General features: G+C 41.4%; 1 long non-coding RNA gene across 1 annotated transcript; it reads right to left on the bottom strand.

The window, feature by feature from the left end:
- Positions 1–1,303: 1,303 nt before the first annotated feature.
- Positions 1,304–10,437, bottom strand: LOC112297352 (uncharacterized). Its single transcript, XR_008425591.2, has 4 exons — positions 10,283–10,437; positions 7,113–7,216; positions 3,642–6,242; positions 1,304–2,026 (listed from the first exon to the last, which is right to left on the bottom strand). It is a non-coding gene; the product is annotated as an uncharacterized lncRNA (long non-coding RNA).
- Between the last annotated feature and the right edge of the window lie 7,978 nt (positions 10,438–18,415).

The raw sequence follows: 18,415 nt of genomic DNA on the forward strand, positions 1-18,415 counted from the left end.
ATTTAAGCTACATTAATTTTTTACCTACTAACCTATTAAAACCTTTTGCTCCCACGTTGGAGGCTTGTATCAGAGATCTAGAAGACAAGTATGATACAGAGTAAAATACGTGCTACAAATATAAACTAGTACTTTATTGTAGGAACAGCTATTTGCATACAGGAAAAGTGAATGGTCCTTTGTGAGTTAAGATTAAACAGTCTCACAGAGTTAAACTTCTTAACATGCTTTATTATCAAATGAACAGTTATACATAGAGAGAAGCCAGGTCCATACTACTGAATCAGAACTTTTTGTTAGATGTGTGTGGTACTTTTCCCAGGGGGTTGGTCCATTTTAAAAGGTATGGACATTGATAGACTAAAAAGGAACCTGGGCAATATTGTTTGAAATCATGTAGTCCCAGACTACACGATTCACTGAGCTGCTTAAAGTAGTGGAACTCTTGTTTAAAAAGAAAATGTAGGTAGGAGAACTGAAAACAATTTGGAGGAAGCTAAATCCACAAGTGAAGGGAGTGACGTGTTAAGTTAGGGGGAAAATGTCTTTGATTTTATGTTCTGAGAGCAAAAATCTATAGTAGTTATATTAGAGTTAGCTATCTCTTGAATAATTTGTCACTGGCTGCATGGAAATTTTAAACTATCATAAACACTTCTTGACCAACACACAAAAACTAAAATCTTCTCTAGGTTACACAATGGACAGTATTTGTACTGGTGTCATTAATCCAATGTCACCACAAAACATAAATGATATAGTTCATAAATTCGTAAATATTTGTCATGGGACATGAAATACTAAATTTGTATCAGCCTAAGTAACTTATTACCTGGTATAGTGTCCATCTGATTAATACTCCAAGGTCTCCATGAAGAAAGATGAAGTTTAAGTCAATTTGCAAGACAAAAGTTTCTGAACCAATTGATTCCTAACCTACAAATAGTAATCTGCAGGACCTCAAGTCTCCCACTACTTTTTCATATGCCATTACAGATTTTTGGCTGATTTAAATCCAGTAGTCTGGTCCAGTGCGTACCATGTGAATACCTTTCTCCTTTACTTTTATGTAAAAACTGCTGCCTAAATACAGTCTGTAGAGTTTGCTCTACGTTCTTTTTGGTGTTAGACTTGGAACATAAACTGTCGGCTCCGGATCCTGTATTTCTATACCCCAACTTTTTAAAAATATTTTATTTTAATTTTGTATTGTTATTCAATTACAGTTGTGTGCCTTTTCTCCCCATCCCTCCACCCCAGCTGAACCCCCCTCCCCCCCCCCACCTCCACCCTCCCCCTTGATTTTGTCCATGTGTCCTTTATAGTAGTTCCTGTAATCCCCTCTCCTCACTGTCCACTCCCCACTCCCCCCTGTTCATTGTTAGATTGTTCTTAGCTTCAATGTCTCTGGTTATATTTTGTTTGCTTTTTTCTCCTATTTATTATGTTCCAGTTAAAGGTGAGATCATATGGTATTTGTCCCTCACCATCTGGCTTATTTCACTTAGCATAATGCTCTCCAGTTCCATCTATGCTGTTGCAAAGGGTATAAGCTCCTTCTTTCTCTCTGCTGCGTAGAATTCCATTGTGTAAATATACCATAGTTTTTGGATCCACTCGTTTGCTGATGGGGCACTCAGGTTGCTTCCAGTACTTGGCTATTGTAAATTGTGCTGCTATGAACATTGGGGTGCACAGGTTCTTTTGTATTGGTGTTTCAGGGTTCTTAGGGTATAATCCCAGCGGTGGAATTGCCGGGTCAAAGGGCAGTTCCATTTTTAGTTTTCTGAGGAAATTCCATAGTGTTTTCCACAGTGGCCTCACCAGTCTGCATTCCCACCAACAGTGCACTAGGGTTCCCTTTTCTCCGCATCCTCTCCAACATTTGTTTGTGGATTTTTTATGTTGGCCACTCTGACTGGTGTGAGATGGTACCTCATTGTGGTTTTAATTTGCATCTCTCTGATGGCTAGTGATGCTGAAATCTCAGACATTCCACACAGCAACATCCTCGCAGACATGTCCCCTAAAGCAAGGTACATAAAGGAAAGAATAAACAAATGGGACCTCATCAGAATAAAAAGTTTCTGCATGGCTAAAGAAAACAGCACTAAATTACAGAGAACCAACAGTATGGGAAAACACATTTGCTAATGATACCTCAGACAAGGGCCTGATCTCCAAAATATATAAAGAACTCACATGACTCCACTCCAGGAAGACAAACAACCCAATTAAAAAATGGGCAAAGGACTTGAACAGACACTTCTCCAAGGAAGACATACAGAGGGCCCAGAGACATATAACCCAATTTTTATAACACAATGAACAACAGTTCTTTTAAGCACATAAACTTAAAATTTCATAGGAAAATTGGAGCTGTGCTATGAGGGTGGGAATTAGTAAAAGATTTGGACTAGTCTTGTTACTAGAAATAAAAGAGAAAAAACATTTTCCTGGTGGAGAAATTGTATTCTTTCCTCCTTAGGACCATGTAACATTTATTTTTTACCTTAAGAAATAGGAAACGGAAAACATTTTCCTTGCTAAGTGTAAGGGTATGTGGAAAAAGAAATGCTGAGTCCCAGAATACAAGGAAGCAGAGGGAACTAACACTTACTGAGAAGTAATGTGTATGACACTGTGGTAGAAGCTTTGCAAACACTATAACAGGGTGTCCAACCTTTGCATGTCTTGGGCCACACAGGAAGAAGAGTTGTCTTGGGCCACACATTAAATACATTGTGATACATAATCACAGAAAAATCTTGATTTTATATTGCGCCACAGTCATAGCCATGCTGAGCTGTATGTGGCCCATGGGCCACAGTTTGGACACGCCTGCTAATATTTAACCAGGTTAAGAACCCTATAGATAAGGGAACTGAGCTTTAGAGATATATTTACCTGACATTCTCCTGTTTATCCCATAGGCTTTGGTCTGCAATGACCGAAATATGTGATTCAAACTTATACATAAAGGTTAACATTGAATGGAGTCCAAAGCTAAGCGTGGGCTTAACACTGATTGATTCAATGAATCACGTGTTATGGAGGACTCAGGATCCTTTGGTCTCTCTGCAAATATACAGTTTGGCCTTCAACCTAAAGCAAGTTCCTCATGGCTCTAAGATGCATGCCAGTGACAAATGAGCTTTAAGCTTCCTCATTCATAAACAGGAGAATGAGAGAGAACAATGCCTCTAGGGGCCTTCCTGGAAGAGCAAGGCAGATGTTTTTGAGAATGCTTCAACAATAGCAGCCCTTTCCTTGAATTTCAGCGGTGTAAACCCATCTGATCTCACAGGTTGCCTGCTGCAGGCTGTCACACTTATACTATGGTGCATTTAGACAGAATCTGTAGTCATTTCCCTGTATCACCCTTTCCCTGTTGTATTGCCATAGAAAGGTCTCAGAGTAAAGGAGTCCAACATCATTATTTTCAAGCTCAAAATCATTTTTCTTCCAATACTACATTAAATTTGCACATATGCTTTTTTTCATCCTTGTACTGTTTAAAACAGTATGCTCTAGGTTCCGTAAAAATCTTAAATTTAAATGTGCTAAGTCATATTATGTAGAATTTGAAAATAATATTCAAAAAGTATTTTCTTATCATTTCTTTTTCACATAGTTCTTACCTGTTATTCTAAGAGAAAATTTTAAGCTTTTGTTTTCTTATGCATCATTTTCCTTCAGACTGTTTGGTTAGTCCATGGAAGAATATGAACACTCAGTAAATGTTTTTGAAAAGTAAATGTCTTATTTTTTGAAGGGGATAAACTAAGTAGAATTTCCAGATCTAAAGCTCTGAGTTGTAATCTTGGACTTGTTCCAGAGTTAATCTCTTGTTAGCATCAGAAGTAACCATTTTCTTAAATAACTTATCAAGTATGCTCATAGGTGACTGTTTTAAAATCATCTTTATTTTCCTTAACTTTTCATTATTGGGACTTAGAGAAAATAGCATAAAAATATTTTTCGGACCAGAAGATGCACTTTCCACCCCCAAATTTGGGAGGAATATGGGGGTGTGTCTTATAGTCCAAATGTAGCTTACCTGGCTCGCTGCGGGGTGGGGGGGGTGAGGGTTATTTATGTTATTAAATATTTTACCACATTTTTTACTTCAAATTCCCCCCCCCCCCCCCCCGGTTTCCTTCTCTAAAACCTAGGTGTGTTTTATGGTCCAAAAAATACGGTACATAACCTGGCTTCAACAATTGTCAGCATTTTCCAAATTGCCTTTAAAATTTCCACTGTACACATTTCCCCACTAGAATGTTTTAAATCAACTCACAGACATTGTCATTTCACCTGTAAATAGATTTGTATGGAGCTCTTGTTAAAGCGTAAATATTATGCAAGGAAAGTATTAAAATAAATGTGACAAGAAGTCATCCCTCTAGAAATGCCCATGAACTTCAGAGGAAAGAACCCTCCGCAACCTTCTAGTTCCCCAGTTACAAGTCCTGACGTATTCACAATGGGGTTTTGGTCATGCACCTTAACTCCTATGTCCTCAGTATTCACTTCTAAACTGGAAAGTTTAAAATGTCTTTCACTTCAGAGACAAATACTAGGTTGTTATAAGGATGCAGTATAGAAAGAATGCAAACTGACTTTGTAAACTTCAGACAGAAAGCATTAAACACCTTTTATAGAGCCTTCAGAATGTGAAGCACCAAATGTATTTGCGTTGACGTATTTTTTGGACCATAAGACGCACCAGACCATGCCCCACCTAGGTCTTAGAGGAGGAAAATAGGAAAAAAATTTTTGAAGCAAAATACGTGGTAAAATATTTACTAACATAAAATTTCACCAATGTAAATGTAAACAGAACTCAACAGCAGCATTAACAACCATTATTACCGACTTTAAGCTTTAAGTATGGAAACTCCTCTAATCATCAGGGAACCCCAAGAACCCCTCGTCACTACTGTCTACATTTATGAAGCTCAGTTCCTCAGAATCACTAGTATCACTGTCTTCACTCTGTTCACAGAGGATGTCATCTTCAGAGCCGTCTAAGGCATTGCTGATGCCACAATTCTTGAAGGACCTCACGACGGTTTCATCCTGAACTGACTGCCATGAGGTTTTCACCCACTCACACACTGGGGTAGTAGTGGGGCTCTGCATTCGTCCAGCTGGTGTCAGATCATGATTTCCAGCAGCCATCCATTCGTTCCTCTCTTCTCTCATGAAAACTTTAAATGGCTTGTTGATGGAAACATCCAAAGGTTGCAACTGGCTGGTAAACACCCCAGAATTACGGCTAGATGGGTTTTCTCTTCTTTAAATCTCTTTTCTGTGGCTTCAGTGATATGTGTCCTGAACTGGTCAAGCACTAACAGAGCAGGTTTTTTCAGAAGCCCTGCAGGACGTCTGGACCACACTTTCTCTATCTGTATCTTCATGCCATTTTCGTCCATCCATCCTTTGTCATGAACGTGAACAATAACTCCTCTCAGGATTGCCTCATTTGGCATGTTTTTTCTCTTGGAATTCAGCACTGGTGGCAGTTTGGTGCCACCTGCACAGCCAGACAACACAACCGTGTCATGGGTTTCATCGTGCCCTGAGGTTTTCTCGGTTATGGTTTTGGCACCTTTCACATCAACAGTCTTGTCTCATGGAACATCAAAGGTTAACGGGACTTCATCCATGTTCCCAATCTGGCTTACGGTATTCCAAATCCATTTTTCTTTCTTGCATCCAGTACAAATTTGTGAAAAGACACAATCTTGGATTCGTATCCTACAGGCAGTTTTTGTGCAATCCTAGTTTTGGTGCGCACAGCAAGGCCACATCTCTTCATAAATCTGTGGCACCACGATGGGGATCCAGTGAAGTCCTCAATGCCTTTCTCTGCCGCCAGCCGTTTGGCTTCATAGATGATCATTTTTGTAGATACTGAAAAGCCACTGTCCCTGTGACGTGTGATCCACTCTTTCATGTCTATTTCTAACTGTGGCCATTTTGCAGCATGCCCACGAAAACACTGTTTCGTTTTGTCCGTTTTTTGCAGTTGATCCTCCTGTTTCCTCCATTCCCGTATCATTTTTTCGGTTGGAGGTGGCCCAAAGTGTCTCTCTGCTGCTCTGTTCCCATGTTCTTTGGCGTACTTCACTACCTCCAGCTTAAAAGGGATTGTATATGAAATCCTTTTCTGCTTTGACATCTTTCCACAATCACGGTAGATTCAGCAAGAGACTATGGCAGGTTATCCTGTTTTTCTACAACAAAATACAGTAATGAGAGAACTATCAGCACTGTGTCCTTCACAGTTATGGGGGCACTGTAGCTGAGAACATCAGTGGATGATGCCCTGTTATGGGGACATCTGCTGCTGACACTTATGGGGACATCTGCTGCTGACGCTGTTATGGGGGAGATCTGCTGCTGGAGGGCCACAGGTTGTGCAACACTCCTGTATGGGGACAACAGTGTTGCATAACCTGTGTGGCTCTGCAGCTGTTGCCAGATTACAGCTCCCATCATCCCAACCTGTCCAAGCATGATGGGAGTTGTAGTTTTGCAGCAGCTGCAGGGCCACATTGTGACCCTGCAGTGGAATTTGCCTATGTTAATGTTAATGGGGAACACACCAGTCACATGATGGAGGCACGTATGGGTGCTGCAGGCTTTCTTCTCCTAATGTGCCTGCACAGCCTGTACCCTCCTCCCTAGCACTATAGTATGCTACAGCGGGGACTCTGCTCCTGCCTCCCTTGCTTTTCCCTACTGGGACACCACCTCCTCCCAGCCCAGGGCCTGCAGCATCGCCCCATTCCTGCCATCACCATATTCCTGCAGCGGTGACCCTGCTGCCACCACCCCCACCCACAATGAGCCAGGTAAGCTACATTCAGACTATAAGACACACCCCCATTTTCCTCCCAAATTTGGGGGGTTGCGTCTTATAGTCCGAAAAATACGGTAACTTTTAAACTCTGGCTTACTTCATATGAGCTACCAAAAAGAAAAACAAAAAAACTTCAGACCTCATCACTTTTAATCCTTCAGCTTGAATCATGAGTTTAGTAGTCTGTCACATTTTTTTCAAATAAACCCAACTGAAAACAAGAAAAATGAATACTATGTACCTTGGGTTTTATGCAGGATCACGTAGTCAAGTGAAGTCTTTGTGATACTGTAAAATTCTTCCTGGAGAGAATGGTCTCAGAGTCTAAACTCTAAATTCAAATTCCTTGTAAAAATAAAAAATATGAGTTTGATTTATGGTACATTAAATACACACTGTTTACAATTCCTTATACTTAGCACTGCAATTAACTCTTAATAAAGGCACTAAATGATTTCAGGAAAGGGGAAACTGAATTAGGAAATAAACTTTAACCATAAAGCTCAAAGAATTTTTTTTGTTCTAATGAGAATGCAACAGTGTATTACTCAACTGAGAGCACCTTCACTTCTTAAATACCTGAATTCTAATTTTAGCAATGCAGGCTTTAGAAAACTTAAGCTATACTGTCATTCTATCAGAAAATTCTGAAGTGGCTAACATAATACCATCTTCTCAGATATATGTAATCATTATTCTTAATGCTATAATTTATAATTTATCTAAAATGAGTTCATTTTAATGCTATGCTAGTTATTCTCTCGGCCACTTCCTTTCATACAGTTCAGTGTCATCTAATACTGGTTTTTTATAATTCATACAACAAACATCACAGTAACTCTGAGTTTTGTGCCTAAAAGGTTTTTGATACATGTATGGCACACATTCCAATAACAGAACAGCCAGTAAATTAAACAAGTATCAACTGGAAGCCAATACGCTTCCTAAATTAATTTATTATTATTCAAATAAATTCAAGTTTTGCACAAAATATTAAGCAGTTATCAATACTGAAATGGGTAGCCTTGTAACATTCACTTATTATCAATTACGTGCAAAGGATAGACCAAAAAAACACTAAGGGAGCAAAAACTAAAGTAAGGAATACAAGATTGATTACATGCCTTACACTAAAGGAATTCACAAATGGGCTTAAATGGGAAAAAATACACATCAATATAAATCTTACAAAGTAATCAAACCAATTAAAAATGCAATAAAGGAACATGTATAAAGGACCCATAGAAAAGCCAAAGAGTGGGAATGGTGGCAGGAAAGACAATAGTACTTGAACAATAAAAAAAAATTTTTAAGTAAAAAATGCAATAAAATTAGGAATACAAAGCAGAAGAAGTGGTAAGATCAAACTGGTAAAACAAGAACAATGTCCCTTAAATACCCATGCCCTTACTGCCAGGGGAGGGGAGATTAAGATCTGAGGTTCAAGGTAGGAAGGAGTAGGAGCTCAGTGATTTAGGGAAACCAACCATGTGCCAAGAACGGTGCTGACTTTAAAATCATGTCATTTTATTCTCATAATTTCACATGCTACATATAAACCCCATCTTTCAAATGCTGAGAACTCCCAAGCTTTCAGAATTCCTTTGCATTTATAAGGTGCTTATTACAAACCAGGCACTATTATTCTAGAGCTAGAAATAGAATATTTTAAGTGAGACATGTTGGATGTTTTGATTTTCTATCTACTTCTTTGTTAATAAGTCACTGTAAATGGCACAGAATTCACCTAGTGTTCAACTAATGATTTTGAAAGTAGCTTCTGTAAACTCCCAATCCAAAGCTCTATGTAGAACTGAAGAGCTCTTTCCATTTCTACAAGTCTTCTCATGAAAAATCTAGTACAAGTAGCTACCCACATAAATTAGTCAATAAATTCAAGTAGAACTGAGCCTACAGGTCTGTCACCAGGTCCTAAAATACTGTTCTTCCCAATCGATTGTCATCTCTAGCTAAATCTCCTTTGCCACCATTTTAATTATCTGAATTAAGTGGAATTCCAATATTTACCACAATGTAACACTGAAAGTATGTAAACCTTAAAACAAGATGCTACAAGCCATCAGTAGACAGACTTTAAATTGGTCCACCGTGAGTTACTTTACACACAATCCTTCCCTTCGAATTATTTACCCTGAATTGGGTAGGATAATATAAAAACACAAATAAACTTGTAGCAGTTTTTCCTATGTAAATGTTCTTGTAAAAACAATGGGTCAAGCACTCCAACTAGGCTCCAACTGGAAAGAGAATTCACAAGAGGGATAAGGAATTGTTCTGCTTTTTAATTCCCCAAAATATCTGCAAGGTGCTGCTGCAAAAATTGATATCTGAAGTAGCTAATCTCTTTACATCAATTTTGGTCCTGCTTGTATTCAGCTTTGGTCTCCTTTTTTTTTTTTCAATGCTAAAACACTGTAAACAACAGTTTGATGTATAAAAGTAGTTGCCAGTACTGCTGCTTGATTCTGATAAGATAAATCTTAAAAGTAAATAAAGCCAACTTAGGGACTTTGACGAACATATATGGGTAAAATCCCTGACCTCAACGCAGCTACCATCATGGCTACAACATTTCTGAAACGATATAATGGGCTAAATCGCTTGCTGAAAGGACATGGCTTCACCTGCACCACTGGAGAACTGCCCTTTCTGCCCCGTAGTCGTAGGACCACTCAGATCAACAGCTAAGACCCGCTGCCCATCCTAGGAAGCTGTAACTAGGCACCAACTGTAACTAGTTCACCGTTCCTCCAAAACACAGTGGGTTGCTATTGGGTTGTCAAGGGGACCCGAGAAGACTAACGCCGGGGGAAATTTTCCCGCAACACCAAGGACCCGAGATGGATTCGGAATTCAGTTACGAGGAACAGAACAGCATCCTGCACAGACCAGAGTAACAAAAAATGAGGTATAAGCCAACGGGTGGCGTGAAGTCGGGGAAAAGGATTTTAAAGACGTGAAAAACGGTGGCGATCCCGGCCAAAGAGGAGAACCGGAGTTGCACTTCTCACAGCCCCGGGAGCTACAGGCTGGGAACCGAGAAAAAGGAAGCGCGCGTGCGCGGTACAATCTTTCAGTCGGGCGCACGCAGGGGTCCAGGCCGAGGAAATGGGCGAAGGGTCTAAGAGGAAGACACGCGCACGCGGAAGCCGCGCAGTCTGGTTCTCCACCAGGTTCGAGAGCACCGCGGCGGGACCGTTCTCGCTGTTCACCTCCCCCACCCCAAACTTTTGGCCCTAGTGTCTCAAAAACCTGAGGGGAAACGCATAAATAACGGCATAACGTTTCCTGGGTTCTCGGGTCCCCGACAATCCGCCATCACCCACAAAAGGCTCAACAATACTCACTTGCCCTTGGTATTCACTACCCTGAATGCGGCGCGAGGCCTACCTGACACCCCAAGGGACGGATTCCCGGACTTATCTTCATTGTAACTACACAGCGTTCCCGACAAGAACCGGAGTAAAACCACAGAGGTAACTTCCATCCGCTACCTCATTTTCATCACTTCCGACTTGGGGCGTGGCCTCCGGTACGGCTAAATAACTGGGCAAGCCCCGCCCACCCACCGGCCGAAACCCCATTTCTCCCCGCCGTTAAGTGTTTCCTGAGGCTTTCTGGGAAGTCTCGTGGCTGGTCTCGCGCGAAGTTCTGGCGACCCCGCCCTTTGGCGTTAGCAGCTACCTCGGCGCCAACGAATAGTAGGGTGCAGTGATTTGTTAGGGGCATTTAGTCGCCTGGTCTGGGGGTGGGATTTGCTGGCTCCCCTGCCTGACTTTGAGGGAGCCCTTTGAACCTATCTTTCACCCCCATTTTTTTGGTCGTTTAATTCATTCCTTTTGTGGGGCCGACTCAAACCAATCCAGAGCCAAAAGCACAGTCTCACTCTTAGGAAAAGCCTAGGAGGCAAGAAGCGGTTCTGTTAGCACAGCTCGTGTCCCTACGCCAAGAAGCACTGAATTCCTTATTGGACGCCTCACTGTAAACTAGGAAGTTACACTTTCGCCCTGATAAAAAATGTGCCAAACGCACTCCGGTACTATAAAAATGGCCACAATCTAAGACCCTTTCCTGAGAGGCGTCTGCCCAATTCCGCTACCCCCTGGCGGAGCTCTCGCCGCAGAACTCTCTAGGGGCTTCGGCGGCCCCGGCGGTTTTCGTCAGGATGCTTGTCTCCTCGCGATGCTGTCGAAGTTTTTCCGCCTTGGCGCCTCCAAACATTGGCATAGGCTGAAAAATAAAGCAGCAGCTTAATGATCGTGTGTGCCGGCCGAAAAATGACAAACCTTGGTCTGCCGAAAATACGAGATTATACCTAGGCAAACCACGTTTGAACTGGATAGAATATCAAAAGCCATAGCACATTTTCTATTAATACTTCTCTGAGTTGCCCTTTCTTCCTTAGGGCCTACAACCCTTATTACTTTGATGTTTAGGGATGTAAACCACCTTAAGGATTTCAAGGTTGTCATTAGCAACCAGCGTTGAGTCAGGTAAATCCATTACCAGGCCTTCGTTGCATGTTTGACTCTGTGCTTAGGGCGCTCTCCTCGCGATCCAGTTTACCAACTCAGCCAGAAAGAGTACCTCGTTTTCATGGAGTGAATTACGGGTTTCTCTTACGGGCGGGCTGCCCCTCACCCCCCCCCCCCCATCAGATTACGGGAGCAGTAATCTTGAGCTCTATTGATAAATCCCAAGCATTTAGTAGGTGCTCAATAAATGGTGAATGGATGAACTACATTTTAAAAAATAAAACTAATCATTGATGGCTCATTATGACTCTACTATTCTGCGTGTATTTGGGCGGAGGGAAGGAGGAACCCCTTAGAGCTAACAGTGCGTACCTATTTTCTCGAAAATACACCAAAATCTGACTCGAGTGACTTGCAGCCTAGATTATTATCTTAAAAACCTTTCTCTGCAATTCTATTGCAAATGTATTGAAAATAAAGTCACCCTTTGGAGGCAGTTTAACAGTAATTTTAAATAACCTGAGCTGGTAACAAATTTCTCTTGAACTGGGTCCGTTGGTATATGATACTTGATTTTACCAACTTGTAAAATTGGAGGGTCTTGAATTTAGATCATGTTTCATGAATGTTCACTGAGTGTCATATTTTACTTTAACCTGAAATTCCACCATTACAACTCCATTATTCTTTATAATAAAACTTGTGTTTCCTGTTGAAAATACAAATAACATTAAAAAAAAAAAGAGGAAACATCCAGAGCCCATTTAACAGAAGAGAAAATTATCCCAAAAAGAAATATAAATTGTGAACAAATGACTAACCGGAGTAATAAAATATACACAAAGAGAATCCTGAAAAAATATTCTACATTTAATAAACTAGTAAACCACTTTGAATTTATAGATTCATAGATAATTTAGTAATTTCATAGATAATTTACTGTAAATGTGTTTATAAAATGCTCTTCTTAGAGGTTTTTGTTTGCTTGTTTCATTTTGGTTTGTTTAAGATAATTGATAGAGAACTGAGAGAAGACTGAAAGGTACAAACACAAGGTAAGAAAGGAAATGGAGTTGGAAGGCTAGACCACTCCAGCAACCCCCCTCCTTCTACTGGTTTTGTTTGTTTATTTGTCTTTTTAGGCTGAACAACATCTGAACTGTTTTCCTACTTGGGGAAATTGAAATGGATTGGAGATTTGGAGTATCCCTGATCCCATTCCCTGAGAAGAGTGACATTGGGAACCCAACAATCGTAGTGACAAACAGGTGACTGAGGAGCGAGGGCCAACAGAAATTCCCAAGCCAGACAGTTTTGGGGAGGGAGGTGGCTGTAGCTGGCTAACGTTGAAAATCAGCAAGACAGTGTTGGGGATTATCAACTGATGGATTGTACCTGAGCAACTCATTGCATATACCAGGAAACTACTGACATTAGAGAAGGCTAAGTAGTTCCCAGATCTGGGCCACAATGGTGTGCTGCATAAGGGTATGCAAAAGAATATACCATATTTTTTTCGGTCCACAACATGCACCTAGGTTTTAGAGGAGGAAAATAGGAAAAAAATTTGGAAGCAAAAAATGTGTTAAAATATTTACTAATATAAATAACATAAAATTTCACCAATGTAAATGTAAACAGAACTCAACAGCAGCATTAACAACCATTATTACTGACTTTAAGCTTTAAGTATGGAAACTCCCCTAATCATCAGGGAACCCCAAGAACCCCTCTCCTCACTACTGTCCACATTTATGAAGCTCAGTTCCTCAGAATCACTAGTATCACTGTCTTCACTCTGTTCACAGAGGATGTCATCTTCAGAGCCGTCTAAGGCATTGCTGGTGCCACAATTCTTGAAGGACCTCACGACGGTTTCATCCTGAACTGACTGCCATGAGGTTTTCACCCACTCACACACTGGGGTAGTAGTGGGGCTCTGCATTCGTCCAGCTGGTGTCAGATCATGATTTCCAGCAGCCATCCATTTGTTCCTCTCTTCTCTCACGAAAACTTTAAATGGCTTGTTGATGGAAACGTCCAAAGGTTGCAACTGGCTGGTAAGCCCCCCAGGAATTACGGCTAGATGGGTTTTCTCTTCTTTAAATCTCTTTTTTGTGTCTTGAGTTGTATGTGCCCTGAACTGGTCAAGCACTAACAGAGCAGGTTTTTTCAGCAGCCCTGCAGGACGTCTGGACCACACTTTTTCTGTCCATATCTTCATGCCATTTTCGTCCATCCATCCTTTGTCATGAACATGAACAATAACTCCTCTCAGGATTGCCTCATTTGGCATGTTTTTTCTCTTGGAAGTCAGCACTGGTGGCAGTTTGGCGCCACCTGCACAGCAGGACAACACAACCGTGTCATGGGTTTCATCATGCCCTGAGGTTTTCTCGGTTATGGTTTTGGCTCCTTTCACATCAACAGTCTTGTCTCATGGAACATCAAAGGTTAATGGGACTTCATCCATGTTCCCAATCTGGCTTACGGTATTCCAAATCCATTTTTCTTTCTTGCATCCAGTACAAATTTGTGAAAAGACACAATCTTGGATTCGTATCCTACAGGCAGTTTTTGTGCAATCCTAGTTTTGGTGCGCACAGCAAGGCCACATCTCTTCATAAATCTGTGGCACCACGATGGGGATCCAGTGAAGTCCTCAATGCCTTTCTCTGCCGCCAGCCGTTTGGCTTCATAGATGATCATTTTTGTAGATACTGAAAAGCCACTGTCCCTGTGACGTGTGATCCACTCTTTCATGTCTATTTCTAACTGTGGCCATTTTGCAGCATGTCCACTGAAACACTGTTTCGTTTTGTCCGTTTTTTGCAGTTGATCCTCCTGGTTCCTCCATTCCCGTATCATTTTTTCGGTTGGAGGTGGCCCAAAGTGTCTCTCTGCTGCTCTGTTCCCATGTTCTTTGGCGTACTTCACTACCTCCAGCTTAAAAGGGATTGTATATGAAATCCTTTTCTGCTTTGACATCTTTCCACAATCACTGTAGATTCAGCAAGAGACTATGGCCGGTTATCCTGTTTTTCTACAACAAAATACAGTAATGAGAGAACTATCAGCACTGTGTCCTTCACAGTCATGGGGGCACTGTAGCTGAGAACATCAGTGGATGATGCCCTGTTATGGGGACATCTGCTGCTGACACTGTTATGGGGGATCTGCTGCTGACACTGTTATGGGGTATCTGCTGCTGACACTGTTATGGGGGGATCTGCTGCTGACACTGTTATGGGGGGATCTGCTGCTGACACTGTTATGGGGGAGATCTGCTGCTGGAGGGCCACAGGTTGTGCAGCACTCTTGTATGGGGACAACGGTGTTACACAACCTGTGTGGCTCTGCAGCTGTTGCCAAATTACAGCTCCCATCATCCCAACCTGTCCAAGCATGATGGGAGTTGTAGTTTTGCAACAGCTGCAGGGCCACATTGACAGGTGACCCTGCAGTGGAATTTGCCTGTGTTAATGCTAATGGGGGACACACCAGTCACGTGTTGGAGGCACGTACGGGTGCTGCAGGCTTTCTTCTCCTAACGTGCCTGCACTGCCTGTACCCTCCTCCCTAGCACTATAGTATGCTACAGCGGGGACTCTGCTCCTGCCTCCCTTACTTCTCACCACTTGGACACCCCCTCCTTCCAGCCCAGGGCCCGCAGCATCACCCCACTCCTGCTGCCACTGGCTTCCTGCAGTGACCTGGCTCCTGACTCCTGTGACCCCACTCCACTGCTGCTACCCCCTCTTCTGGAGCGAGCCAGGGAAGCTACATTTGGACTGTAAGATGCACTCCCATTTTCCTCCCAAATTTGGGGGGGAAGTGCATCTTATAGTCTGAAAAATATGGTAAATGGAAGGACAATTATGTAAAAAATCAATTAAAAACACCTGCACAAGGTTGTATATAAATTATGAACTTGAGTCACTTCACCAAATATTTTGCTCAACTGACATTGAATGGGTAGCTATTTACAAATAACAATTGGGTATACAGACTGTCTGGAAAAAGTCCAGCCATTGTTAATGTAACAGAATGGTTTATGTGACATCCATGTAACCTGGCAGCCAAGGAGAGTGAGCTGGAATGTGCATGTGTGAACAATGACAACTTCACTTTACTAGTCAGTGGGGGTGATAGATGACATTGAGTGAACATGTGGACTGTGTGGCTGTCACATTCAAAATAACTGAGTGCAGCAATGAGGTTACATCAAATTTTGTTTTCAACTGGAACATTCCTCCACAGAAACTATTGAGATGATTCAGAAGGCTGCAGCTATGGACAACTTCAATAGACAATGTGCCCACTCATGCATCCTGTCTTGTACATAGTGTTTTGGCAAAACATTAAATTACCCAGGTGACTTAGTCCTACAACCCACATTTGGCACATTGCAACTTCTAGCTATTTCCAAAACTAAAATCACCTTTGAAAGGGAAGAGATTTCCGACCATCAATGGGGTGCAGAAAAATATGATGGGGCAGCTGATGGCGATCGGGAAATCTGTGTGAGGTCCTAAGGTGCCTACTTTGAAGGGGACTGAGGCATCATTGTCCTATTACAATGTTTCTTGTGTCTTCTATCTTCTTCAGTAAATGTTTCTATTTTTCATATTACATGGCTGGAACTCTTTTGGACAGACATTGTATAGTTTATATAAAGTATGCCTTTGGATTGGTTGACATTTTCATCTTTTGGCTGTAGAGCACCACATAACTGACAGACATTTTTACTTTTGATTTAGACGCTTTATTATTATGTAGTAACAGTATTAAAAAATGCAATGGTTTGCACACTACTGCTTAGGCTAAAGGTCTGATTTTTGCATTTAGTTTACAACCTGTAAACCAAACGCTGTGTGTTTAGGATATATTGCTGCCCGACATGGTGACTAAATGGGTCTTCTCACACGCACTGCTGTTGATCATGGTAACCACAGTGATTGACTATTTGCAAGAAATTATGTTTTTGTTTATTTAATTATTTTTAAAAATTCCATTTTATTGATTATGTTATTACAGTTCCAATTTTTCCCTCTTTGTCCCTCTCCACCCAGCATCCCCCACTCCCTCAGGCAATCCCCACACCTTTGTTCATGCCCATGGATCATGCATATAAGTTCTTTGGCTACTCTATTTCTTATACTGTACTTTACATCCCCATGGCTATTCTGTAACTACCTGTTTGCATTTATTAATCCCCTCACCCCTTCACCCACATCCCTATACCCCTCTTCCATCTGGCAACCATCAAAACACTTTCCGTATCCATGATTCTGTCTCTGTTCTTCTTGTTTGGTTAGTTTGTTTTTTAGATTCATTTTCTGTTAGATATGTATTTATTGCCATTTCATTGTTCATGTTTTTGATCTTCTTCTGTTAAATAAGACTGTTAACTTTTCATATAATAATGATTTAATGATGATGGACAACATTAGTTTTTTTCTTCTCTGGGAAGCTCTTTATCTGCCCTTTGATTCTAAATGATAGCTTTGTTGGGTAGAGCAATCTTGGCTGCAGGTCCCTGCTTTCCATGACTTTGAGTATTTCTTGCCAATCCATTCTAGCCTGCAAAGTTTCTTTAGAGAAATCAGCTGTCAGTCTTATGGGAACTCCTCTGTATTTAAACAACTGCTTTTCTCTTGCTGCTTTTACGGTTCTCTCTTCATGTTTAAACTTCGGCATTTAATTACGATATATCTTGGAGTGGGCTTCTTTGCATACATCTTGTCTGGGACTCTCTTTGCTTCCTGGGCTTGCATGTCTATTTCCTTCAACAAATTAGGGAAGTTTTCATTCATTATTTGTTCAAATATATTTCCAATTTCTTTCTCTTTCTCTTTTCCTTCTGATGCAAATGTTGGACCTCTTGAAGTTGTCCAAGAGGCTGCTTATACTATCCTCATTTTTCAAATTATTTTTTCTTATTGTTTTTCTGATTGGTTGTTTTTTTGCTTCCTTTTTTCCAAATTATTGATTTAATTTTTGGCTTCATCCACTCTACTGTTGTTTCCCATAAATTGTTCTTTATTTCAATTAATGAATCCTTTGTTTCTGACTGGATCTTTTTATGTTCTGAGGTCTTCATTAAGTTCCTTGAGTGTTGGGAACCACCCTGCCTGGTTTTAGAGACTGTAACCCCCCATGGCTAAGGCTGAGAGAGAGACCTTGAGACCCTAAGCCACTAAGAACACAAAGCTTATCTCCCTGGCAGGGGCGCCGCCTCTCCCCACTTTACTTTACCCTGCTTGGCCCTGAGCCTGACCAGTTAGTCAATGACAGGTAAGATTCCTCAAGGGAGGGATGACCTAAAATGGGCTTGGTCATGAGGGGGCCCTCAGGGAAGGACTTGGGGGGCTATAGAGGAAAGGGGTGATGGACCCTTTGACATAGCCTGAGTCCTCATTCTGTCTGTAAGAAGTCTCCTAATCTCTTGGCTGCCTAACTTCCCCTGCTAGACCTAAACCTGAAACAATGCTGGAGGTGAGTGCAGCCCTGTGCTGGAAAGGGTGGGTTCCCCAGGGCTATCAGGCCTAAGAAAGAATGCATAAAATCCTGTGAAACCTGCTTTGCTAATACCCTCAATTTAAATGACAAGGGTCCAAGCTTGAAATGACTTTGTTTCCCCAAAGTTTTGTGGACCTTCAGCTGTCTGACCCTTGACTCAAAATAAGCCTTCAGAGTTCTCTGAATGTTATCTATTGTTTGATCTTTACTGCCTGACAATGATTGATGAGCTTTACATATACAACCTGTATTCCTATGCAAATTAAGCCAAGAAAAGCCTGTGAAGGCAAGGGTCAACTACTCTCCTCCTGAGATAGTGGCTGTGCCATCCCTTTTCCTCCACAGGACTTGGTAATCCATGTGAATTTGTCTTGTCTCAGCCACAATGCTACAGACACTGCTTGCCAGTGACTGTGTCACTTGAACATCCTTATAACCAGTGTTTTGAATTCTGCATCTGATAGGTTGCTTATCTCCATTTTTTTAGTTCCTTTTCTGGAGTTTTGACCTGTTCTTTCATTTGGAT

The sequence above is a fragment of the Desmodus rotundus genome, chromosome 11, assembly GCF_022682495.2.
Source record: "Desmodus rotundus isolate HL8 chromosome 11, HLdesRot8A.1, whole genome shotgun sequence".
NCBI lineage: Eukaryota > Metazoa > Chordata > Mammalia > Chiroptera > Phyllostomidae > Desmodus > Desmodus rotundus.